Genomic DNA, 27,345 nt, shown 5'->3' with positions numbered 1-27,345 from the left:
TTTATTAATCATCCCAAAAATGCAAATTGATATTTCAATGTGATCTAACTTCATACCACCCAGAATGACTAAAATTAAAGGGCCTGACTATACTACTAGTCAAAATGAACTTTTTACAACCACTTTAAAAACCTGCTTGGCATTATCTAGAAAAGCTAAATTAACATGTATCCTATGACCCAGCAATGCCACCCCAAGTATGCACCCAACAGAGATGTATACACATATTCACCAAAAGATGTTGAAAAATGTTTATAATGTATCTCTTTATAATGGCCAAAAAGAAAACAACCCAAATGTCCATCAGCAGAAGAGAGATAAACTGTGTAACATACAACATAGTAATAAGAATGCATGAACTCATTTACACTCAACAAGATGAGTGAATCTTACAAATAGGATATTGAGTGAAAGAAGCTGGCCACAAATGGGTACATACTATATAATTCCATTTACATAAATTTCAAAAATAGTCAAAGCATATCTGTGATGTTAAAAGTGAAGACAGTGGTTATCTTGAGCTGTGGATTATGACAGAAAGGGATCCCAGAGGTGACTTCTGCATGCTGATAATATTCTATTTATTGAGCCATGTCATTTTATAAAAATCACCTGTCCTTCAGTTTATAAAAATCAATTGATTTGTGCACGACTCTGCTTGTATGTTTTACTCCAAAGAAATTTTCTTAATTGTACCGTATTGGGTATACCATTTTAATCCCTCTTAGAAACAGTTGTTAGTAAGTCTACAAGATTTTAAGTGCAGCATCCTTTAGAATTAGTTTCTACCTTTCCCTTATGAGTGTTTTTGTGGGTTAGTCTTTATCCTTCCTACTTTATTAGAAGCATGAATATTTGATTTTTGTTGTATTTTCCCCAAGTGTTTAGTGCAGTGAATGTCAAACAGACCAGCTAGTATATTTCTAAATTGAAGTATCTGAAATTCATTTACTGATTTTCTGTTGCTCTGAGGTGTCAGTGAGAACAGTGGAAAAACATTAGTTTTTCTTGATTTTCAAAGTTCCCTGAGTACCTACTATACAGTATCTACTGCATAACCTACAAAGTTTCTAGTGCAGAGCATGGGGGAGGTAGCAATAAAGACCAGAAGAAAACCTTGGGCAAGCCATTCTTCCCCTCAGTCCCTCCATTTCCTCATGAGTAAGTGAATATATGCCCACCTCACAGGTTTCCATGAGAAGTCAAGGAAATAATGGATGTGAAACTGCCTAGCACATAGCAGGTTTCATTAATTATCACTAGAATTGATGACACATTCTATCATTTGTCTTCACAATATCCCTGTGAGATAGGAGGCATCTCTATCCTCATCTTACATGGGAGGAAACAGACTCAGGAAGGTTAAGTAACTTCAACCATAAATTCATTCAATAAATGCTTGTTGTATGCCTACTGTGTGCCAAGATGCATAGCTAGTGAGAAGCAGAATTCGAATTTGAATCAGGGTTTTTTTTTTTTTTTGAGACAGAGTCTCGCTTCTTTGCCCAGGCTGGAGTGCAATGGTGTGATCTCAGCTCACTGCAACCTCCGCCTCCTGGGTTCAAGCAATCCTCCTGCCTCAGCCTCCCAAGTAGCTAGGATTACATGCACGTGCCAGCATGCCCAGCTAATTTTTGTATTTTTAGTAGAAATGGGGTTTCTCCATGTTGGCCAGGCTGGTCTTGAACTCCTGACATCAAGTGATCTGCCTGCCTCAGCCTCCCAAAGTGCTGGGATTATAGGCGTGAGCCACTGTGCCTGACCTGAATCAGGTATTTTAAGTTCAGTGGATCTTTCCATCAAACCACAACCATATTCACATTTGTATCCCCTGGGCCTGGCACATGGTAGATGCTCAATATATGTTAATGGTTTAATAGTGGGAGTAATTTAAATATAATTTTTTGACTAGGTAGTATTCACAGAGCCATTGCAGTATGGTTCACAAGTTAAAACTATATAATAAGGTACCCACTGAAAAGTTCCCCTCTTACCTCTGTCTCCCATCTGCCCAGACCCCCTCCCACTAGAGATAAGTACTGCTATTAATATTGTACGTGCCTACCAGAGTTTCTATGTGTGTGTGTGTGTGTGTGTGTGTGTGTGTTATTACCCCCTCCCTACACAAAAAGTAACATACTATACCCATTGTTCTACACTTTGCTTTTTAAAAACCACTTAATATATCTTGGAGATTTTCCTATATTAATACAGAGGGACTCTCTTCATTCTTTTTTGCATAGCATTTCTTTGAAGAGATGAACCATAATTTACCAAACATTTAGCTTGTTTGCAATCCTTTCTTATTACAAACCATATGGCAATAAATAAAATGTGCAAGTATTCTGTAAAATAAATTTCCAGAGGTAAAACTGCTGAGTCCAAGGGTATATGCATTTGTAATTTTGATAAATAATGCCAAATTGCCTTCTATAAGGATTGTACCAGTTTCTACTCCCCAGCAATGTAAGAAAATGCCTATTTCCCCACAGCTTGGCCAGAAGATGTTATTAATAACCCCTTCAATGTTTGTCAACTTGATAAGTAAAATATGAATTTTAGTGTAATTTTAATTTACATTTCTTTTATAATAAGTGAAGATGCTTATCTTTTCATTTTTAGTAGACTTTTTTTTTCTTTTTTGGAATTTGTATTCCTATTTTTCTACCCATTTGCAGGTCTTTTTCTTACCAATTATCTAGGACCTCTTTCCATATTAGGAAGTTTAGCTCTTTGTGCTATGAGCTTCAAATATTTTTTCAATGATAATATTAAAAGGGGTGACATATGCAAAATACTGTTATTTTAGGAAGCAAGTAGAATGAATTAGAGAAGTGAGAGACAAGTTGGGGGCACTGATCAGAAGGCTGTGGAATCACTTCTTGCCAAACGACAAGGGCTTTCTCTAGGCTGGTGGGAATAGAGGTAAAAGGCCAAAGTTATTACAAAGAAATAATTGACAAGAGTTATTAATTAGCTCCAGGCACTGTGGTGCATGCTTGTAGTACCAGCTACTCGGGAGGCTGAGATAGAGCATCACTTCAGCCAGGAACTTGAGGCTGTAGTATGCTATGATTGTGACTGTGCATAGCCACTGCACTCCAGCCTGGGCAATACAGTGAGCACCCACTACAAAAAAAAAGTTAATAATTAGCAATGATAACAATTACAATAACATTAGCTATACTTGGTTTAGAAGTAACTACATGCCAACTACTATGCTAAGTGCTTTACAAGCTTTAAGCCATTAATCAATACTTGCCCCATTTCACAAATGAGAAAAGTGACTTTACCAATTAAGAAACTTACTCAAGTTCAAATGAGATTTAAATGGCAGAACCAAAGCTAACCCCAGGTCTGTCTGACCCCTGCTGCTTGGCAGAGTGGAGGAGAATGATCAAAGGTCTTCAGTCAGAGTACCTGAGTAACTGCCTGGCTTGGCAACAGATGTCAAAGCTGGAGAACAGCTCCCTTTGGCTGGAGGGACAAACTCAGTTTTAGAAACGCTGAGCATTTTTCAAAGCTCATTCTTGTCCATGACCACTCTTGCTATAGTGTCTCTGTGAGTCAAAGAGGGTAGTATCCCTATTTTACTGGTGAGAAGACTCAGGTACCACAAACTAAATAACCAGATGTTCTATTCCCTAGGAAACCTTCCCTGACACCCAGCATAGGTCAGGTTCCCCAGTTATATGTGCCTTACAGCACCCTCTCCTTCCTGGAATTTGTCACAGCCAGTAATTATTCATTTCTGTTATTGCTGTTGAATACCTGTTGCTCTATAGACTCTAAGATCTATATCTGGTTTTGCCTTTGTTCTGTTCTTAGTTTGGGGCCTGGCACTCAGTACTTATTGAATGAATGAACTCCTTTGGCTTTTCACCTTTATATTACATCATAAAGCTCCCCATAGGCTAAATAAATATAATCCCCTGAATGTTGGTCATGCTATAAACAATTTTAGAATTCAAACTTCTTCAAGTCCACAACCAGGCTTCACCTAAACATTTATTTTATTTTTATTTTTATTTATTTATTTCTTTTTGAGATGGAGTCTCGCTCTGTCACACAGGCTGGAGTGCAGTAGCATGATCTCAGTTAACTGCAAACTCCGTCTCTTGGGTTCAAACGATTCTCCCGCCTTAGCCTCCCAAGTAGCTGGGACTACAGGCGTGCGCCACAATGCCAGGCTAATTTTTGTATTTTTGTAGAGACGGGATTTCGCCATGTTGGCCAGGCTGGTCTAGAACTCCTGACCTCAAATGATCCACCCACCCCAGCCTCCCAAAGTGCTGAGATTATAGGCATGAGCCATCACACCCAGCCACACTTAAATTGTTAAATATTGCAACCCTGGGTTCCTTTGCCCAAGAGACACATGAACGGACAACATAACAATGACTTCTGAGCAGCACAAAAGGCTTTGTCAGGGAGCACTCAACCTGGAGTTGATCCCTTCCTGCCACAAAGTAATTGGTTGAGTCCCATCCCATAACAGCACTAGTTAACAGGCAGCTGGGGTAGGCATTAGATGAAATGCACTTTAACAAAGAACAATCCCTAAAGTTCTTGCTTTGCCAAGCCCTAACAGTAACAGGTAAGGAATAACAAGTGCTTAAGCTATCACCAAGGAAGATCAATCAGAAAAGCTGAACTTGAACAATTGCAGAAAGAAAGATAGAGAATTCCCTGAAGTTAATATATCATAACTACTGATACAAAGAGCTGGCCACACTGATATGGACCAGAAAGGCAAAATTCTGCAATATTTTCAGAAGCCTTACCCTCTAGGTGCCTGCCCCTGAAGAGCTAGCCATGAACTTGGTGTCCAGTCTACTAGGCAGGGAAGTCAACTCAGCTTCCAAAAGGCCTGTGTGATAGCTGCATACTTACTATCACGTTGGCCAGAGAAATCATTGTCTGAGGACTATGGCTTACTAAACCTCAGTAAATACTATTGAATAAATAGTGACAGAGTGAAAAAAAGATGAACTTCTTGACAACACAGGCTCATTTTCTATGCAAAGTACACCTCAACCTGATTGTCTATATTTGAACCACCCATTTCAAGACTTACTCTTATCACCAAACTCTGGAGCCTGTTTCCCATTTACATCCTCAGTCTAATTACTAGCTTTTTTTTTCACTAATTATCCTCTTAATTCAACAATTCAAAGAAATACACCAAAACGTCTCTGGATAGGAATTCCAGATGATTTAATTTCCTCATTTACACAGCTTTCCTTTCCAGTTTTTCCTTACAGTAAGCGTGTGTGTGTGTGTATATGTATTTTTTTTTTTTTACATTATTTATTTATTTATTTTTGAGACAGAGTCTCACTCTGTTGGCCAGGCTGGAGTGCGGTGGAGCCATCACAGCTCACTGCAGCCTCCATCTTCTGGGTTCAAGCAATTCTCTTGCCTCGGCCTCCCTAGTAGCTGGGATTACAGGCGTGTGCCACCACACCTGGCTAAGGTTTTTTTGTTTGTTTGTTTATTTTTTGTATTTTTAGTAGAGACAGGGTTTCACCACCTTGGCCAGGCTGCTCTCAAACTCCTGACCTCAGGTGATCTGCCCACCTCGGCCTCCCAAAGTGCTCAGATTACAAGTGTGAGCCACCATGCCTGGCCAGCATATATTATTTTTATCATGTAAAATGTTACTTAAAAACAAATTCAAAAACATATTTTAAAAATATAAACGAAGTTTTAAAAATTCATTGAGCATCTACCATATGGAAAGCATCACTAGCCCTGGGAGGTATGAAGGTGATCACATTACCAGGACTTTCATCCTAGCAGGGAACATGGCATGGATCTGGAGTGAGAGAAGGATGAGCTGCAGCAGAGCTCCCAGTGCTGTGGGAAAGCAGAGAAGGGAGAGATTAAAAGTGCTGGGGGCTGGGCACAGTGGCTCATGCCTGTAATCCCAGCACTTTGGGAGGTTGAGGCCAGTGGATCACCTGAGGTCAGAGGTTCGAGACCAGCCTGGCCAACATGGTGAAATCTGCCTCTACTAAAAATACAAAAATTAGTGCTCACTTTGGCAGCACATATACTAAAAAAAAATACAAAAATTAGCCGGGTATGGTGGCACGCGTCTGTAGTCCCAGCTACTCAGGAGGCTGAGGCAGGAGAATCACTCAAACCTGGGAGACGGAGGTTGCGGTGAGCCGAGATCGCACCATTGCACTCTAGCCTAGCAAACAAGAGCAAAACTACATCTCAAAAAAAAAAAAAAAAAAGTGCTGGGGACAGACTGTTGATGCTGGTGATGCCCGTAAAAGTAAAGGAGAGGGAGGAGTTGTAGGGGGGCAGGGAGCTTGATTATGGAAATGAAGACAGAGGAAACAAATGTATGTAAAACCTAGTGGCAATGGCCACCTGACTGCCTTCTTGAGTTATGACCGGAAAGGGCTCAGTTTAGATGCTTCGGGCTACCCCGGGGTTGGGGGTGGGTGGTGATGATGAGCTGTGCTGCCTTGTTCTAGTGCAGGAGGAATGCAGATGGTTGAGGGAAATGCAGGGAACAGAAAGCATTTATGCTTCACAAACTCCCCTATACAGAAGGAGCCAGACTGACAGAAAAACCTGACTTGCTTGGATGTACCAACTCAGTCTCTGAGAGCAAAGTCAGCCTTCCAGGGGTTCACTTTCCTGTACATACTAAGATAAACATCCTAAAATGCTCATGGCAGCATAATTTACAGATAATCTGTAGAGGAATTATTTAATTATAGCACATCTATACCTGGCATGCACTCTGCAGCTGATAAGAATGAGGTAATTCCATAGGTACTGATAGACAGCTGTGAAATGTTAGGTGAAAAATACAAGTTGCCCTTTTCATGTGAAAATAACAGACTTCTGTAATTGTGTGCATTTGTGTGGGATTATGTACAAATGTCTTGAAGAATTTCCTCCCATCAAACTGAGAAGTGAAGTTGACTGGTGAGCACAAAGGGATGCTCCTTTTCTTTCATGTTATTCTAAACTGACTTTTTTCTGATTATAACTAATTAATTTATTTTGTTTTATAATTTACATAGTGCTTACTATGTGCCTGGTACTGTTCTAAGAACCCTACATACATTAACTCATTTGATTTTGACAATAATCTTATGAGGTGGCACTGTTCTTTTCCCCTTTTACAGATGAGGACATGGTCCTTGCCCAGGTCATAGAGCAATATGTAAAGGAGCTGAGCTCTGAACCCAGGCCATCTGGTTCAGACTTTGTGCTCTTAATCACTAGGGTTCAGTGCCTCAAAAAGACTAAATAAACAAATAGCACTGCTTTTAGAATCAGACACATCTGCATTTGAATCCCAGATTTTGCAAATTAGCTGTGCAATTCCTAGCAAGTGTCTGAATTCTAGATCAGTTTCCCCATATGTAAGATGAGGATAATAGTTACATACCTCATGATGCTGTTGTGAAAACTCCAAAAAATATGTTTAGTGCCAGGCACTCAGTGAGCACTTGATAAATGTAGACTATTTTGACTATTAAGATTAAACTACTAGCCCTTTAATGTATATTACTTTTCTAGGCCATTTTCTTGACTGGCTGCTTGACATTATTGGGTACTTCAAGGGTGAGTGGAAAGGAGGAACTTGGGAAAAAGGGGGAATCTGACTGAAAAAGTAGAAAATGCTAAATTAACACTTCTGTTTCACAGTTTTGCCTAAACCGAGTCCAATTAAGCCAATAAGATTAATAATATGTATATGAGTTTTAGAGTCATTCTGGGGTAAAATATCACTATACTCAGGAGGAGAATATGGAGCCTCAGGGATTGCCCAAGGCCACTGAGCAAATTACATAGCAGAGCCAGGACTGAAGGTGAGACATTCTAATTCCACATCCCATCCTCTTTCCACAACACCCACTGCCTGAGCCAGTGTGGGGCTATCAGGGTTGGGAAGTGGTGACTTCAGCCTCTCAGAAGGAAAGCATTATAGAAATGATAGTGGTAATGGTCCCACTGGGGAACAGCCTCCCATTACTTCACAGGCTGCTGTTGCTGAGTGGGAAAAATGGTCTCCCCTGCACTTCAGAGCTAGATCGAAGCAGGGGCAAGTATGACAGACACACCCCTTCCCTGTGGGGTACACACAGACTGGGATCAGATTACTGTCCCTTTCTCTCGGCTGTTTAAGGTGCTTATTTTTACAGGAGTTATCATTCTACAAAGCAGGACACAACCCACCCTGCAAGAGACAGGTGGCCTCGGCAGGCAGGTGGTTGCCAGTGGGTGGCGGGAGGGGCCAGATTAGAGCCTTGGTCCTTGCTCCCAGCTCAGCAGCCTCCTGCTTGTGCCTGTTCCTTCCTCATTTTCCACCCAGGAGCAGAGGGGGCAGGCAGAGCCCAGGAAGGAATGTCCATTTGTGAGGCTCTGACCAGAAGCCCATTTTTCAGGCTCAGTCAATCTCTGCAAAGTAAGGGTCATTACCCCAGTCTCCAGGAAAAAAAAAATGCAAATGGAAATGGACAGGAAAGACCCAGAGTTCTCAGCCTTTTTTCCAATAAGACATGAATATGTACAATTCACTCCCACGTGAGTGGCAGGGGTGTACGATCCCACACCATTCTCTTTCACTCAAGAGACCTTTTGCTGCTAAAATGTGGACAACTCTTAAAGCTGGAGTTCATTACACTATTCTCTCTACTTTTGCATATGGTTGAAAAATGCCATGATGAAAAGTTAAATAATGTTTCTAAAATCCCTTTGGAATGCAAGTGAGTGAAAGTGGTGCTAAGATAAAGACAATCTAGGGTTGGCCAGTTTGATTTTTAAATAAGTGATTTATAACTGACATTGCATTATTAGGAATGAAGTGCTCACCGCACAGCTTGGCGTCCAGTGCAAGAGCAGCTGGCACAGCAAGCTGGAGGGCTGCAAGAGGCTGTCAGTTTGGCCCTTTCCTCTCTGGTTCCTTCCTCACAGGAACCCCCCTCCCCAGTGCACACACAGCTGCTGTGGGGCACTCCTCTTGACTCCTCTTGTGTGGTAACCATTTGGAACTACTTTTAATGGTGCTGTCGACAGTACTGAGGTTTCCAAATGGTAAGAATAATTTCCAGATAGTAACACAGTCAAGCATAAGGAGTCACACAAGAATTGGCCTAGGTGTCTGCAAAGAGGGTCAGAGCACCAAAGGTTCTGATGGGGGAAACACAACCTAAATATGAATCATAACAGCTATGCTTACCAGCCCAGGGCTAAGAACTTTGCGTGCATCATCTGAGTTAATCCTTTCAGCAACCCAGAGAGGTGGGGGTTATTAAGCCCTTTTTATAGACGAGAAAGTGGAAGCACAAAAAGGCAGAATAACCAGCCAAGTTCACAGAGCTGGGATGTGGAGCTCCCTAAGCTGGCCTCCCTGACTCCACTGCCCACTTCACCTCCCAGTGTGAACCCTTGTTCCTCAGAGTGAGTGGGAGAGTTTGGGGTTGATTGCTTGAGCGTGGTGTGGAATGGCACAGTGAGTCTTAAGAGAAGCAAGCAAGCTGGGTTAGGTAAACTTAGCCCAGTGCCTGGCACTTGCTAGGCATTCCATAGATATTTGAGATTTGGACTTTTGAACAGAGTTTCAGACATAGGGTCAGAGTGTGTGGGTGTCTCAAGCAGGTCAGGAACCACAGTCAAGCCTCTACATACACTTGAATTTTCCCCATGGCAGGAACCCACATTGAAGATTCACAGGTGTGTCCTAGCCCCGTCCTGGAGCTGTGGAGCAGCTGCCTCTCCAGTCCCCGGGGTTTGTCATAAATGCCGAATCTCAGCCCCACCCTAAGGCACTGACTCAAAACCCACATTTTAACAAGACTCCCGGTGACCTGTGTGACAGGCACTGCTCCAGCTCAACAACTCTCCTGCAAGGGAGCAAGCCAGCAGTCATCCTTCCACCCAGTACAGGGGAAATTTCTTTTTCCTGTACTAGGCTTAGGGAATAGCACTTTGCGGGGCTAACCCCTGGTGCTGCCCTAACCTCTTCCTCACAAAACCTTTCATACAGCTGTGGGAGGCAAACTTCTCAGTCGTCAGCATTTCCAGGAAGAAAGAACCCCTTGAGTGATCTCCATGTGACCTCGTCTGTCTCAGGTTCATGAACATGAAGGTGAGAGCAGCTCTTCCTCACAGCATGACCAGGCAGTGACAAACACGCCACATGGAAGGAAATGAGTGAACAATCCTCGCATATTCTGAAGTGAGTCATTGGCCTTTCTTGTGGACTGGGTACTGGATGATTAAATATCTGGTTTCTGTTTCCTATTTCAGAATATACTGATGATGAACACATAGCGTCCCCCAAAGTGCAAGGTGCCTGGGGACAACAGATCAGGTGGTCCTTTAAAACATTTTATACAAAAATAATATTATACTGTTACCACCTTGGTAACACAGTAAAAATAGAGGACAGGTAAGATGCCTCTGTAAACACGGACTGTGATTTTGGTGACTAGTAGGGGGCAGAAACTCAAGAGCACCTGCTGTGCTCCTCTCCCACTGTCCATCTCCCATCTGCTCTGGGCTCTCATTGTGGAGTGGAGCTGATACTGGTCTCCACCACCAAGGCTCTGCCTCTTGCTCGAGCCCCTGAGCACCTATTCTTGGCACTCTATGTGCTTTGCCCACTTAATCCTCACGACAGCTTTTTGAGGCAGGTATTAGTATCCCTATTTTATAGATGAGGAAATTGAGGTGCAAAGAGAGTCTAAGTTGCCCAAGGTTGCATGTCTAGAAAGTAGCAGAGGATGAGAATACAGATCTGACCAGGATTCTAAAGCCCGTGTCATTCCCTCCACACCTGGTTGCTTCAGCCTTGCCCAGCTCCTGGTGGAACTTCCGGTGAGGGATGCTCACAGAGCACAGGGTGGGGAGCTCCCCTGGCATGTGGAAATCACATCACACTGTTGGCTGGCAACTCCACTTCCATGTCAATCTGGTGCCAGCTCTGGGATCCTGAGATGCCCTGCATGAATCACCAAGGGACAAAAAGAGGACTTTCCAGAGACTGATGCCCTCCCGGCCACTGTGGGATCCCGGCTACCGTGACTGAGCCCAGTCATGACCCCAGAGTGCTTCACATCACATCATTCTTGCTCAGCATCCAAAATGTGAGTCCTCTGGGCATGAATTCTCTCCTCCACTCCACTCTCCATGGCTCTCCTGGTCCCTTCCTCTTTCTTCTTCCTACCCCTTTCTTTTCCAAACCTCTCATCCATTCTTCTCTATAGTCCCCTTCTCCATACTTGGAGGCCTATGCCGTCTGAATATCAACCTTCTCCAACTTTCCTGATCATTAAAATCACCTGATCATCAGAATCATGCACATCCCCCGGCTCCTGTCCCAGAGGTCTGAACTGGGGAGATCCAAGTGAGACCTGGAGGCCAATGTTTAACAAGAGCCCATGTGTCCTTATGATCAAACACATTTGGGAGACCCCAAACCACACTCCTCCTGTTGTAATCCACCAAACACTGTTCCTAATTCACCCTGGAAATGGCTGGGGTCCTCAAAGCCACCCACTCCTGTCCTGTGACAGCACCTCCAATGCTCCAGCCTCAAAGTAAAATGACCTCCCAACTCCAATCACCTTCACCTGTGCTCTACCTCAGCCTACACTCTGGCCCACCTGGGCCTCGTTATTCCCTGGGACTGCTCCTCCCCTGACATCTTCAGGCCAATAGCCTCTTTCTGCCCACATTCCCCTTGCCCTCCCACATTCCTGTTCCCTGGCACCTGGCCCTTGAGCATAATCCTTTCATGCATCGACATTATTCTGGTCTATCAGGCCCCTCCTGGGCTTCCTTCTTCCTTCCCTGCCCACCCATGGTTAATCACATGAGCCAGTTTGTTGTCAGTCTGGACCCATATCCTTCTGTTGTACTTACTCAGGAATGCTCAGATTAATTCATTCCATCTTCTCTGAGATCTTCAGAGAAACCCCACAACCCTGCAGGCCCACCCCACCACAAATCTAGGGTAAGCTCAACTTCCTCTAGAATTAGAGCCCATGAGGCCATCAGGCTTCAATTCCCACTCCTTTTCCCCCTACAATGGAACTCACATCACTGTTAACCTCTCCACCTGTCTCTTCACTGTCTCACTCCTGTGGTTCAGTAGAAACCCACCCAATATGTTCTTGCTGCCATCCATCCCATTCCCATCCCACTCTATCAATCACCCTCTTTCTCTCTCTCTTTAATGCCTCCCTCTCAGCTGGCTGTTCCAGCTCAGCCAATTAAGCTGCTCAAGTTTCCCTTGCCCTGAACAGTTTGCTTGATTTTATGCCCCTATCTACCATCTTTATCCAATCTCCTGTCTTCCTTTCACCAAAGGCTCTGTAATTCTCTGCAGTCACGCCTGCCTCAGCCCCTCCTCTGAAATTGCTCTCCCTGAGGTTGATAATGACTTCTTCAGTGTATGATCCTGTGGACAGGATTCAGAACTTGTGTTACGTGGCTTTTCTGCTATATTTGACATTGTTGACTGCTTCCTCTTTTGTGAATCTTTCAGCTCTTGTGACCTCTGAGACACCGTTTTCTCCTGACTCATTTGCTACTCTTTTGCTACCTCTCTGACAGTTTCCAGCCTGTCTTTCTGTGTGTCCTCTTTCCACAACCACCTTGAAAATGGGCGTATCCAGGTCCTGCACTTGGTCTACTCTGCCTGGTTATCACACACACTTCCACAGTATAATGCAACCTGCTACTGCTTCTCTTTTTTTTTTTTTTCTTGAGACAGGGTCTTGCTTTGTCGCCCAGGCTGGAGTGCAGTGGCGAAATCAAAGCTTATTGTAGCTAAAACATTGGTTTGCTAAATGTTGATTATGGGACAGACGGTTTAAAATTTGCACACTCCACAGCCAGCTCCCGCTTCTCTTGAATTCCCACATATTAGGATGGCATCTCCATCCAGCTATTGCCCAAGCTGGAACCCTGGGAACCACCCTGGGTCCCAGTCTCTCTCCATTTCCACCTGCACACAAATAACACACAGCCAATCTCTCACCAAGGCCTGGGGACTTTATCCCTGAGGAATCCTCAAAGTCATGCCCTCCTCTCCTTCCCCCACCACCGCTCTGGCCCAGGGTCCCTTCCTCTCTTGCCTGGACTCTCCATTGCTTCCCAGCTGGTCTCCCTCCCTCCCGTCCTGCCCTTCTCCAGTCTGTCTTCCATGCAGGCTCCAGAGTGATGTTTCTGAAAGGTGAGCTTGATCCATCCCTCCACCACTTAAAGCCCTTCAAGAGCTTCTTGCCACCCATAAGTGGAAATCCAAATTCCTCAGGATGCTTCCCCTGAACTCACCCTTTATTTGGTGCCTCCAAGCCATTGCTCCCACAGTTTCTTTCATTCTCTATCTAACCAACTCCCATCCCTTGCCCAGGCATCGTGTCCCCAGCAACTTCTTTTTTGGCTCTGGCTTGGCAATTCTCAAGGGTGTTCCTGTGTTACTTTCTACTTACCAGATTATATGGTAAATCCAGCTATTAGCTGTGGAGAGAAAGTTTGAAGACTGTTTTAAGGTGTTACAGCCTCCTCCAGCCCTGATTGTTACCTCAGTGACTGGGAGCTGGTGTCTCCGTGCACCCACAAATGTATCTGAAGCCAGCCCTCCTCTCCTCCCTCAGCCTCTCAGAGTGAAGCAGCAGGACCACCCAGGTACAGTACATCTCGAGCTCTGCACCTCAAAGGGAGTGGCCTCTCCTGGCTATTGGCAAAGCTACCAGAAACTTGGCTTCAGACCATTCACATCTAAACAGGTGGTCCAGATATTCTGGCAGGGATGTGGATGTAAGTTTAAAAGGGGGAGAGGTGGAATCATAAAATGCCGTGTTTTCAGACTGCCCTAAACCCTAAGGGCCAGGCCAGTTGTGAGGGGATAGTCCAGCTGGGAGGGAGGGTGTAGCCCACTTACCTGCCCACCTCAGGCATCCTGAGATGCCGGAGCAGGCACCCAGGACGCTGTTTATAAGACAGCCTACATGCCCTGCTGGGAGGAAAGTGAAGAGGCCGAGACTGATGCCAGAGGCCCCAGGACTTTGGGACGCACTGTCTTGAACAGTCTTGGGGGCACTGCCCTCAGCCTTGGACAGGTGGGGGATTCTCACTACTATAGGAGATGGGGAGACCTTCACCTGGGCCTGGAGTGCTGAATGATGCCAGAGAGAATACTATACAATTGGACTCTGTGGCATCCTTCAAGTGTCCTCTGACCCAGTCCTGGAATGGATCACAAGCCCCTTCAAAGGGAGGGCTAGGCCGGGCATGGTGGCTCAAGCCTGTAATCACAGCACTTTGGGAGGCCAAGGCGGCGGATCACCTGAGGTCAGGAGTTCGACACCAGTCTGACCAACATGGAGAAACTCCATCTCTACTAAAAATACAAAATTAGCCAGGCGTGGTGGCGCATGCCTGTAATCCCAGCTACTCGGGAGGCTAAGGCAGGAGAATCACTTGAACCTGGGAGGCAGAGGTTGCGGTGAGCCAAGATCATGCCATTGCACTCCAGCCTAGGCAACAGGAGCAAAACTCTGTCTCAAAACAAACAAAAACAAAAACAAAAACAAAAACAAAAACAGAACAAAGAGAGGGCTAGAAAAGCTGACACATCCAGGCTACCTTCTGTGTCCTACTGAAAGCCAGCTCTGCTCACAGGAAGGGCTACGGCAGAGGCAGGAGCAGCAAGTTCAGAGGAGGCAGCAGCAGAAGCAGTATGGCCAGTCCTGACCACTGAAGCAGAGCATGGGAAGCAGGACAAGGCAGCTCAGCCAAGGGGGCAACTGGGGGCTGAAATCTAGCCTATGCACCTGTATCACAAGCTGTGTGTCCCGGCGCAGGACTGCATTTGCTGGGGAAAGGGGAGCCTATTTCTAATCTGCAAAAAGGTACCATTTTGGATTGTCACAACCTTGACAGATGAGACACTGGTAGCAGCCATGAGAAAGTTTAGGAGAACATAAGAGGAACCCAGGATCTGGCGATAGATGACAAGGGCTTTGGGATCCCCAAGGACCTTACTGGGTAGGGGCTTAGAATTTCAGCCGATTGAGATGCTTCCCAGGCCCATGACTGTGCCCTACTCCTCCTTTAACCCCTTCAGGACCATCCCACTCCCTCCAAGCCTACCCCAACCATGAGGCCTCCGTGGCCAGAGGAAAGAAGGTGGCATACTCATGACTGTGGCCCTGGCTACCTAAACTCCAACAACCCACTCCTGAGTGGGGTGGAGGAAACCTGATAAAGAGAGGTGTCCTTAGTCTGCCCGGTGACTGCCACTGTGCTCAGCCTTTAGCATCAACCTTGGCTGCTAAGCTAAGTCTGTGGCCAATCTGTCTGTGGCCTAATGTCAGGTGAAAGGGGGCTGTTGAGTTTTCTCCCTTTGTTTCATTCCTATTTATAGCTTCACCTCAACAGCATCCACTACTGACGACAGCCCACAGGTTCTAACCTGCCCAGGAACTTCTAGGAAGATTATAGCCTTGTTCTGAAAGCTAACAGCACACAACACAAGGGAATCGTGGCTCCTGCTTTTTTGGCTTGGTACAGAAGGTGGACAGGCAAGTGGAGCACCCTCTTAGGCATAGACAGGGAGGGGATGCAGCGGAGGGGACCTAGCTTTTCTGAACCCCTGCTTTCTGCTGTACATATATGTTCATATTTAATTCTCCAACAATCCTGTAAAACAAGTATCATTATCTCCATTTTACAGATGAAGGAACTAAACCTCAGAGAGAAGAGATAACCCTGGTTGGCAGTAAACTGTAGAGATCCAATTTGAATTCTCCCCTCTGTCTGGCTCTGACACATGGGGTTTTCTTAACTCACACTGTGTCACCTGCTGAGTGTTTCCCTTGAGGGGAGAGAAACCCAAAATAGTGAAAACGAACAGAAAAAGTTTGAAGAGTTCTGCTTCGGCACTTGAAGCCAGTCTCCCTACGGTCTTCTTCCTATTCATGCTTCCAAGATGCTATCAGGGAGGCTGGGTGCTGGGGACATTTACACTCCTTGCTTCCCCCACCCCAACCTCAAGGATTTCTATAGGGGTGAAATCACCTCATTAAAGCTGTACCTTGTTGCGGGGATGGCGGGGGGGTGGATGGGCAGAAGAACTCATGAGCTGATCATATACCGGCCTCAGTGATTTTCTCCTGCTCCCGGCCCCATGTCTTGTTTTTAAACTCCAGCAAAGAAGAATCTTCTTTCCCTCCAGCCAGCTTTTCAACCCACTGCTCAAACAAAGCATTTTCTCTCAGAGAATGATTGCCAATACCCACAGTTTAGTTCATGTGGGAGTGGAGAGGGGCCATAAATAATAATAGCCAAGTTTACTGAGTGCTTATTATGTAATAGCCAAGCACTGTTCCAGAGACATTACATATAGACCCATTTCACACACACGGGTGCACACACACACACACACACACACACACACACAGTACAAATGAGGAAACAGACCCAGAGAGGTTGCCCGCCATTTGCCAGCTCTTATGAAGGGACTTGGACGGCCTGGCTCCCAGATGCTGCCCTGCCTCTCAAAGATCATCTCCCTTGGCTACCCCACCCCATTTTACAGGTAAGGCAATGAGCCCAGGGAGGTGAGGGACTTGCCTGGCCAGTCAAGGGCAGAGCTAGTCAAGTTGTCAGATCTTCTGACCAAAAAACCCAAGGCTTTTTCCTCCACCCTGGGGGCTCAGCACACCCAAGACTCCAGGAGTATGCCAATTGCACTTCACCCAGTTCAAAGTTTAGATCCCCTCTAATGCTTTAAACTAGAAAATTCTTTTTTTTTTTCTTTTGAGACAGGGTCTAGCTCTGTTGCCCACGTTGGAGTGCAGTGGTATAATCTTGGCTCACTGCAGCCTCCTCCTCCTGAGCTCAAGCCATCCTCTCACCTCAGCCTCCTGAGTAGCTGGGACCACAGGGGCACACCACTACACCTGGCTAATTTTTATATTTTTTGTAGAGACAGTCTCAAACTCCTGAGCCCAAGAGATTTGCCTGCCTCAGCCTTTCAAAGTGCTAGAATTACAGGCATGAGCCACCACGCCTGGCCTAGGAAATCCTTAAATGCCTATTTATTTGGACATGCCATTGGCAGACATCTGCACTGTACCTGAGCATCCCCGATGGGCTCATAGAATGCTAACTATAGCTTCCACCTATAGGTTAAACAGAGATTCTGCCCCTCTCCCCTCCTTGGCAGATGGATACAAGCAGAAGCCAGGAGAAACAGCAGCACCTCACACATCCAGTAGCACTCCGGCAACGACTCTGAATACTCCCCGCGAGGCCGGCAAATATTTTGATAATCTTTCCCCTACAGGATTCTACTGTGGAGAACAAATGGACACAGTCGGGAGCCGTCTTTCAGTGGAATTCCACAGGAAGAAACATTTCATCAGTGGAGAGGGTTTTGACTCAGGCCTTTTGGGGAGGGAAGCAGATTGCTCTGAGCTACTGCAGAGGGTAGGCTCTGCCCACAGGTGTCTGCCGTCCCCTCAGGACCTAGTGCGGGGCAGGGATGTGGGCGCCCTCAGCGGACCTCACCAGGTGGGAGGCAGATGGTGTGGTGTTAAAAGCACAGCCTTCAGGGGCAGCCAAACCTGGTTTTTGAGCAGTGGCTCTGCTGCTTGAAGCTGTGTGACCTTGGGCAAATTCCTTCACCTCTCTGCTCCTATTTCCCCACTGTAAAATGGGGGTAATGAGAATAGTTGCCTCTTGGACTGGCCCTTGAGAATTAGACCCAATGATGTCAAAGGAGCATGGAGCACAGGGCCTGCCACACGCAGGCCCTGAACAACCACAGTGGTCATCGTGAGGTTCCCACTTGTCTTGAAAGGAGCTGTGTGGCTGAGTTCTCTGCTGTCACTGGTTTCCTTATTGAGCTTGCCTTAGGGGGCCCAAGGCCTCCTTCCAACCCAAAACATGCCTTCGAGAGGGGCAGAGACTGGCCACTCCACGTGTCTTCCATTGGAATGGAAGTCGGGGTTCACCAGGCTGGGGGAGGGCATTGATGCCCTCATGTGCATCGGTCTGCTGGGCTGTGAGAAAAGCCCTAAAGATGCCTGGCAGGGGACATCTCTTCACAATGACATATTATTATTTTGAAAAAGATGAAGCCGAATTAGCAAGCATTTATAAAAACTGGAAACAAAATGAAGCCACTGGGACAAAAGAGACACTGCACAGACCAACCACCGTGTGATGAGGGGCCGGGCAGGCCCACAGGGGCCTGTTTTACTTGGTGGCCTTCTTTGTCCCCACTCTGCCTGCTTCCCAGCCCTGCCCCTGGGCCTCTCTCCAAGGATGATTCTGTCTCCATTTTTGGTGTCTACAGGCCTTGTGGGACTGGGAGGACTGAATTGGGCCCAGCATTCTCCAGGTGACTCACCAGGCAGGCCATGCAGAAGAGCCACTTCCTACGTCCCTGAGTGGCCAGTCATCCTCCTGGTACCTGCCTTAAGAACATGTGAGCCGCCCTCAGGGGCAGGGTGGGACTGGGCTGTGCTCCAGGCATGGGCACCACATAGAGAAGGGCTGAGTGAGTGTCGTGGAAGAACCCAGGCCATCCAGGAGCCTGTGGCTTGGGGTGGGGTTGGGGGTGGACACATTGTTCCTGGTGCTTTCTCCACAAAAGAAACCTAACCTTCCTAAAGCTATTGATCCACCCACTGGCACTGTGGCAATGAAATTCTCACGGGGGAAAGTCTCAGGGCCAGCACACCTACCCCTGCATACTTCATGCCCCCAAGCACAGCACGCCACTGCAGCAGGCCCCTTCCTGAAGCTGTACCCCCATGAATACGCCCTGTACCCATTCTGAGAATCGGGTCTGATGTTACAGGAAGAAAATGTGTGCCTAGGCATGGCGGGGAGGGGCAAGTTAGGCAGGTCAGGAGGGAGAGTGTTGACAAGAAATCCAAGCACACGGGCCACAGAGAAGCCTTAAAAACAACCTCAGCCCAACTGTCTCCTGACTGTGCCCCCAACTTATCAGCTCAGACCCAGGTCAGGGGATGTCCAGGCCGGCCTGGCACAGCAAGTTGAGACTGGTTCCCAGACCCTGCAGCTGGCTTTGAGCAATGGAAGCGGCAGTGAGTCTGTGCTCATGGAGTTCCTGGGCTCAGGCCCAGGTGGGGGTGGGGATGGGGGTTGGGGGGATGTCCCCTGTCTTCGATTTGACTCTGCTGCTCCAGTCACAGGGCTCTCTCAGAGGCAGACATGAAGCCAAAGCACTTCATTAAGACAGGAGGTCAGATAACAGCCCCAGCCCTCTTTGGAAACCGCACACCGCCCAGTGGCATGGAACAGGCCAGGTCCCAGCCCTCCCAGGAGTGCCAGGCATTGTATTTCAGAACTGAGCTTCAGCTACTCCCACAGGAAGGAGACGACTTGCTCCCACCTTGTTTTTAATTTCCAGAATACTGCAATCCCCTTAGGAAAACTCATGTTTTCATGATAGAATGGCAGCTGCCCATGCATGTCAGAGGCTTCAGACCTGATCCTGATCCTGATCAAGCCTGGAACAGTGATCTCTGGCAGATGAACAGCAGATGAACAGCCCAGGGACCAGCAAAGGGAGCCTGCCTTCTGTGGTCCAGGGCTGGCCATCGCAGCCTGTGCTAGTCAGAAGAGCTCACAGGTGTGTCCTGCTTTACTTAACTCGAAGACAGCTGCTCAGAAGTTGCCTGGAATTGGAATTGTGATCAGGCCAGGCCCTCCTTAGGTTTCCAGAGGTACTGCTTATCATATATGTTACCTGTGTGGTGAGGGGTCTCACTTGAAGACATAAAAAATGCACTCCAAACAGGGAAACAACTTTTAAAAATTATTGACATTTAACGATCAGCTCTGTGTGTGTATTAGGGATTTTTTAACAGTGAAACACAGCCAGGCACAGTGGCTCACACCTGTAATCCCAGTACTTTGGGAGGCTGAAGCAGAAGGATGCTTGAAGCAAGAGTTCAAGACCAGCCTGGGAAACGAAGCAAGACTCTGTCTCTATTTAAAAAATTAGCAGGTGTCGTGGTACACTCCTGTAGTCCTACCTACTCGGGAGGCTAAGGCCAGAGGATTGCTTGAGCCTAAGAGTTTGAGGCTGCAGCAAGCTATAATCGTGCCACCGCACTCCAGCCTGTGATAGAGTGAAACCCTGTCTCTTAAAAAAAAAAAAAAAAAAGATGCCCCTGCAGGCTTTCAAATTATATACACATATAATGATAATATACTACATTTATATTATGTAATTTGGTTTACAGAGTGCTTTTATATGTCCATTCACTTATTTATCCAACAAATATTATTAAGCCCCACAAAGACCAAGATATTCTCCTAGGCACAGGGGGACACAGTGGTGAGCAAGGTGCATAAGGCCCTCTGCCACTTCTGTTGACTTTACTGTCTGGTTGGGGGAGACAGACAAATGACAAGCAACAGAAAAATGAATCAGCAAGACAAGTCCAGGGAGTGACAAGTGCACAAGTCAGGTAATGGCTACAACCAGACTGTCTAATACAGGAGCCACGTGTGGTTATTTACATTTAAGTCTAAATGAATTAAAATTAAGTGAAATTAAACATTCAGTTATTCACACTAGCTACATTTCAGGTGCTGAATAGCCAATGTGGCTAGTGGTTAGTGGTATATAGGACATTTCCATCATCACAGAAATTGCCATAGGGCGGCACAGGGCTAGCAAGAGACTCAGGCTAATTTGGAATAGGTGGTCAGGGAAGGCCTCTTTGTGGAGGTGCCTTCATTTGGAATCTGAAAATGAGAAGAAACCAGCAGCTCACCAGCCTGAGTGGGAGTGGGTGTGGGCAGACAGTTTCACTCACTCTAGGGCAAAAGTCCACATGTAGACACAAGTTTGGCAAATTTGAGGAACAGAAAGAAGTCTGGTGTGACTGGAGTGTAATGAGCTGGGGGTGGGGAAAGTAGAGACGATGAGGTCAAAAGTAATAATAAAAACAGCTGTGATGGCTGTTGGGCGCTCATGACATGCATCTATAAGGTAGGTACTGCTATTCTCGTTTTACAAATGAAAACACAGACACAAAGAAGTAGAGATACTTGGCCAAAGTCACACAGCTAGTGAGGGACAGAGCTAGGATTCCAGCTGGTGCCATAGCCATGGAGCACTTAGCTATTATACTACACTGCACCACATCTCCAGAGTCAGGGGTGCATTATGAATGCCCTGTGAGGAGTGTGGACCCCATCAGGGTGTGAAAGGAAGTCCCTGCAAGTTTTTAGGCAAGAGTGTGACATGATCTATTGTACTTTTAAGTGATCCATCTGTTCATGGTGGGGAGAATAGATGGTAGAAGGCCAAGTCAGGGGACTGCCTCATTATTCGAGGTAATAACATTACTGTGGCTCCAACTAGGAGAGCAGCAATTCTTCTTCTTTTTAAAAGCCTATCAGACATTGCACTTTTATTTTTCATGGTTTACTTACCTTCAAGGACTACGGCAGGTTTTGTCTTTCTCCTAAGACAAAAGTACACACACATTCCTAAGAGTTAGTTGCTCCAAAACTCAACAGGTACATGCCAGCATGCATTTAGCTGCAGGAAAGCCAGTTTTTGCCAAGCCTTACCTAGTTCTGTTTAAAGCATCTTTTCTATACATTGTTGTCAAGTTAGGCCAATGATCTTCTTAGACTGGGAGGTCTGACTTGAGCTGTTCTAGCTCCACCCGGGGTTATTTCCATGCTTAGGAGAAGGGAGTGGAGTCCTGACCCAGGTGGGAACCCAACTTGTGGGGTTTCTGCATGGAAAAGAACTTCACAGGCCGGGTGGTATGTAAGCATCTCCATCTTGTGCATTTAGAGTGGCAGGTCTTAGGACTGCAGTAATAATCATGCCTCCCTAGGCCAATTTACCCTGTGACATTGACTTTGAATGTGGGGTGTATGTGTTCCAGGCTCCCTTGTAAATGCGGAAATAAAGGAAAACTGACAGACCTCCCAGGGAGAGAGCAGGAATGTTATGTCATATAAACCCACTACCAGCCCTGCAAACAACTGCCAAGTTGCTTCAATAAAATATAACTTCCGACCACCTCCAGCCCAAACACTCCCCTGTCAAATGCCAATTGTTTGTTTAGAACTTCTCCTCCCACTAGGGTTAAGAGGAGCAAGGTGGCTCAACTGCAGTTTCCCCTCCAGCCACTGCTCCCTTCTCAGGGTCTGTTTGGGATACAAGTCAAAGTCACAACTCTGTGGTGCTCCCAGCACCTGAAACCCTCCCCACCTTACAGCAGGTTATTCAGCCTCCCTGTGGCTGCCCTTCTTCACCACTGAAATGAGGATAATTATGGTAACCATCATTCTACCTCATAGCGCTGTTGTGAGAATTTAATGAGTTAGAATGAATTAAATGTCAGACAGAACAATTACGGTCAGCTATGATATCATATTGTCATTATTGGAAGGGAGAGGATAGGAAAGGAGGTGGCTGAAGCCAAAGCCCGGTCTCAAGGCTGCGATGAATAAGGATCCTAGAGTCACCCAGAAACAACTACCCTGGAGCTTCTGCAGGTTAATAAGTGGATTCTCATACACTCCAGGTACTGCCCCAGAAGTCACTTTGTAGGCTGGATCAACACCACACCACAGCTCTGGCTGCAGTTTCTGCCCTGCACTCTGGGGCAGAGCAGCAGGGGGCCAGGCCACTTCCTACCTTGCCTCTTCCTCCTTTCTCCAGGCCAGCTTGGGTCAGATGAAGCAGCTCCTGTAGTAGAATGCAAAGGAAAGACCTTCTCAGCTGGGTGTGAGGAAATTACGGTAGCTTCAGGGGAGGCAGAGTCACTTGGGTTCTGCCAGTGGGTAAGTAACCTGGACCTCAGCCTGGTTGGATCCAAGTCTACAGCCCCTCCTGGAGTCACCTTCTCTGGGCTGCAGAGCTTACACCGCCCATTCTGCCCAGATGTTTCTTTGCCTGTTGTCTCAGCAGGTTACAATTTAATTATAAATAACAGTGACTCACGGGACAGCAGTTCCCTTATTTGCCAGGGAAGTCTTATTAAGATTAAGCTATTCTCCCAGGAAAGAAAGGTCTTTACTTTTTAATAGAGGTAGAGGGAAGCAAGCAGAGGGCTGTGATTACAGCATAGACTTTGGAGCCAGATCATCTGGGTTTGAATCTGGCTCCATCACTTACAAAGAGGTGTGCCCTGGGACAAGTTATTTAGCCTGTGACTCAGTTTCCTCATCTGCAAAATGGGGATGTAAATAGTACTTACCTCATAAAGTTATTATGAGAGTTAAATGAGTTAATATCTATTTGGAGCTTAGAACTATGCCTGGCATATAAATGTTTGACAAATAAAAGTCCAATAATGGAGAATTACTTATATAAATCTATATAATTCAATATTACACAGCCATTATAATTTCTATAGCAGCATGGGAATACATTCATGATCTATTACTAAAGTAAACAATATACAGTTTAATAGTATACAGTTTAGGCCGGGTGCAGTGGCTCACGCCTGTAATCCCAGTACTTTGGGATGCGGAGGCGGGTGGATCATGAGGTCAGGAGTTCAAGACCAGCCTGGCCAACATGGCAAAACCCCGTCTCTACTAAAAATACAAAAATTAACCAGGCTTGGTGGCGGGCGCCTGTAATCCCAGCTGCTCGGGAGGCTGAGGAAGGAAAATTGCTTGAACCCGGGAGGCAGAGTTTGCAGTGAGCTGAGATCGTGCCATTACACTACAGCCTAGGTGACAACAGCAAGACTCCATCTCAAAAAAAAAAAAAAGTAGTATACAGTTTAAAACAAACTGTATAATATTATTGCTAAAAATAGAAAATAAGTCTATATGCATTTAAAAAAATACTAAAAGTACATACACCAAAGAGTGTTTCTCTGTTTTCCAAAATTTCTGTATTTTGAAGTATAGTAATTAAATAAAACAGTGAAAACTATTCAGAAAGGGATCAAATGCAGTACATATGCAAAATCTACATTAAATAATTATGCTTTAAAATAATAATAATAGGCCGGGCATGGTGGCTCATGCCTGTAATCCCAGCACTTTGGGAGGCCAAGGTGGGCAGATCACTTGAGGTCAGGAGTTCAAGACCAGCCTGGCCAACATGGTGAAACCTCATCTCTAAAAATACAAAAATTAGCCAGGTGTGGTGGCCCATGCCTGTAATCCCAGCTACTCGGGAGGCTGAAGCAGGAGAATCGCTTGAACCCAGGAGGCAGAGGTTGCAGTGAGCTGAGATCGCACCACTGCACTCCAGTCTGGGTGACAGAGTAAGACTCAGTCTCAATAAATAAATAAATAATAATAGCTCTGACGGTCCCCAAGCCTGGATCATTCAGGGTGTTTTCTAGGCTGAAGCTGAACATTAGATTAAAAAGAAAACAACGTAATATTAAATGCTTATATGGATATGGTGTACTATCTTTCTTCTGGAAATAATCAAAAGCTAACTACACCAACACAGCCAGACTTCAATCTAACCTAAACAACAGATGACCCACATACACAAAATAAACAACAAGGTAAATAGCAGTGTGTAAAAGCAATGGATTTGGCAGGTTTTGCAAGGTGGTAAGCCAAGGGGGCGGCTCAAAAGTTGCCAGCATAGACAGGAGGAGAGGGGTGCGGGAGGGTTCCTCTAGCCATTGAGTCAGAGGTTTCAAGAAGGAAATGGAACTTCGCAGACTGCTACAATAAAGGAAGGAGATAACCATATCCTTTTACTGCTCACTTATATAGAACCTGAATAGAGAAAAGAGTAAGTTGAGAACTTCTGAACCATGACCTTCAGTAATGGGCCAACTGCTCTACTCTGACACCAGGCCACTTCTCATCCTGCTTCAGGGTCTCAAAGAACAATTAAACCCCTAAGTACCTTGCCTCCGGCCTCTGGCAGATGGGACTGATGTTAAGCTAAACCCACAGGAGGTAGGATGAGTCCAAAAACCATCTTAACTTTGTTTCCAAGGGCCCTTTTTTGGTTTTGCCTGTTTTTCTCTCTTTCACCCTCATCATCTCACATAGCTAATCCAACCAACAGTGCGGACCCTTTGCAAGTTGTCATAATCTTTTCCGTCCCCATATTTTTGTCCATAAGTTCTCTTCCCAGTGTCCCATTACTCTCAGAAAAGGAGAAGATCTTTGGGAGAAAATAAACACATTAGTAGCAAATTCTAGAACTGTACTGGCTGAATAAAACTTTGGGCTCACAGAAACTGGTTTCAGTTCACTCTTCAATCTTTTCAAATGTCACCACCATAGAGTCCCCTATATAACTTACCCTATTCACCACCACATCATATCTACAAAAAAAGACCATCTCAATAATCCCCCAAACACCTGAATTGGCTGGAGTTGCTTCTTTCTTTCCAAAGAACAATGGGGTCCTTGGGGTTCCTTTGCCCCGCCAGGGCTGTGCCAAGGACACAGGCAGGAGGAGGTTGGCAGGCTGTTTTATTTTTTAGCAAGCACTGGCAGTACTTTGAGCATTCAGATGATTTCTGTTGATGCTCATGGGGATCAGCTTCTAAGCTTCGGGCTTGCAAAAACAGGGCTCACAACTTTCATATCAGGAGAGTTGATTGCACATGTGAAGAGGCAAATTTAAAAAAAAAAGCACAAGGAGAAGTGCTGCGATAAGCTAAGTAGGCTTTGTTCTGTTTGGAAAAGGGAGGGCCTGGGAGCCCCAATGAAGTCAGAGCTTTTCTCCTCCCAAGGGCGTCTGTTTCCAGGCTGCATAAGAGAGGAACGAGGGGGAGTCCACAGGCTGCAGGGCAGCAGAGCAGCGTGCTCATGACTGCTCAGGCATATCTGATAACACCAGGCCTTCCTGGAGGTTGGCACATTCTTCTCCTCTGACCCTGAGTTGGAGAGGTGACACTGACTTACAGCTGCATCTCTTCTTCTTCCTGTCCCTCCAAGCCAGCCTGTGGTCTGTTCAAAGCACACTCAAGGGAAAGAGAGACCAATGAATCTGCCCAACTGGGAAGTGGTTTTGAGCAAGCACTGATGTTCTGACAACATGCTCTGTCTTCAAATTGGTCCCTTGCCCTTCAGTGAAGTGGGTCTTGATCTGTACAGGTGTTGGCCAGGGGCTCCAGGACACAGAGCCTTCTCTGTTAGTGTGGGTGACCCTGTACAAGGATGTCTTACTGGCATTAGATTAGGATTGGCATTGGTGAATGCTCAGCAGGCAGTCCCCCTTGATTGTCCTTGGAACAGCAAGAAGGAGGGAGGGGAATATCTCCTAGACTAGAGATGGGAAGAGAAAAAGGAGGGCTGTTTAATGGAAAACTGTTGTAGTTTTTTAAAATTCTATTTACAATCCATGGGATTGTAGATTTGGAAAAAAAGTCTTTATCTGATCAACTCAACTGTCCTATATTAGGACTAGGGCTTTGCTGCTATAACGTAATCATGGTGGAATGTATTTCCCTGATGAACCATCATGTAATTTTTTCATATCTCTATCTTAAATATATATTTTTAAAAGAAAAAATAGAAATTATCTTTCTATAATCAATTCATGAAATGAATGGGCCTGTTCTATGCTGTCTTTATTTTGCTTTTCTGCAAAGTTGTTTTTGGGAACATTTCATATCTTTAGATTCTTCTTCACTAGAGAAAAAAGATTAGGCCAGTTGGATGAAATCCACGGGAGAATGAAATATGAGTTGAAGGGTCCTAGTCTTTGTAAAACAGTATAAACTCACTCCCGGTGGATAGGGGGTGGGAATCTGGGAAGCTGGGAACCAAGAAAGGCTGATCAAGAGGTGGGCTCCCTCCCTGGACCTGTGCCCCTTGTTTCTGGCTTTGCCCCTGCTGGAGGGACCAGTCCTGACCAGCCAGGGAAGCACAGCTCTGCTGGGCCTGGCTGCCTGGCATGGCTGGAGCTGGAGAAGCCTTACATATACCATGCTGGATGTTTGCTACGTCTCCCTTTGCCTCTTCCCTTGGAGACCTTGAAGGGCACCTTTGAGTAGGGAAAACTGAAAACCCAAAGTTACTAATTTGGAGGATTGGCAGGGAGAGACTTTATCTTAGCCAGGATATCTGGGTTTCCTTGGAGCCCCTAATGCTGGTCCCTCAATAATTTGGTTTCTTGTTGCTCCTAATGCAAACTTCTTAGGAAGACCCCCAGGCCACACCCGGCAGTTCTCGACCCTACCAACCTTTCGGCCTCATTTGCTCTCTGAACTCCTGCCGCATTGGTCTTCTTTCAGTTTCTTCTGGTTCTGTATTCCCTCCTACCTGAGGACCTTTGATCATGCCATTCCCTCTGTCTGGAACACTCCATCCCCTCCCCCTGCTTTATCTAGCTAACTCTTTTTG

At 45.9% G+C, this 27,345-nt stretch overlaps 1 protein-coding gene across 2 annotated transcripts in view; it reads right to left on the bottom strand.

The window, feature by feature from the left end:
• The window catches only part of BCAR3 (BCAR3 adaptor protein, NSP family member), a 281,997-nt gene that overhangs the window by 122,824 nt on the left and 131,828 nt on the right, over nt 1-27,345 (bottom strand). The window contains exon 3 of one of the 2 annotated variants that reach the window (XM_054475860.2): nt 22,697-22,747. The exons of the other annotated variant lie outside the window; for it this stretch is intronic. The gene's annotated coding sequence lies outside the window, so the exon portion shown is untranslated. The remainder of the gene's footprint in view (nt 1-22,696; nt 22,748-27,345) is intronic. 2 annotated transcript variants of the gene reach the window in all.

Source organism: Pongo pygmaeus, chromosome 1 (genome assembly GCF_028885625.2).
Source record: "Pongo pygmaeus isolate AG05252 chromosome 1, NHGRI_mPonPyg2-v2.0_pri, whole genome shotgun sequence".
In the NCBI taxonomy this organism is placed as follows: domain Eukaryota; kingdom Metazoa; phylum Chordata; class Mammalia; order Primates; family Hominidae; genus Pongo; species Pongo pygmaeus.
This window is presented reverse-complemented; position numbering and strand designations above follow the sequence as displayed.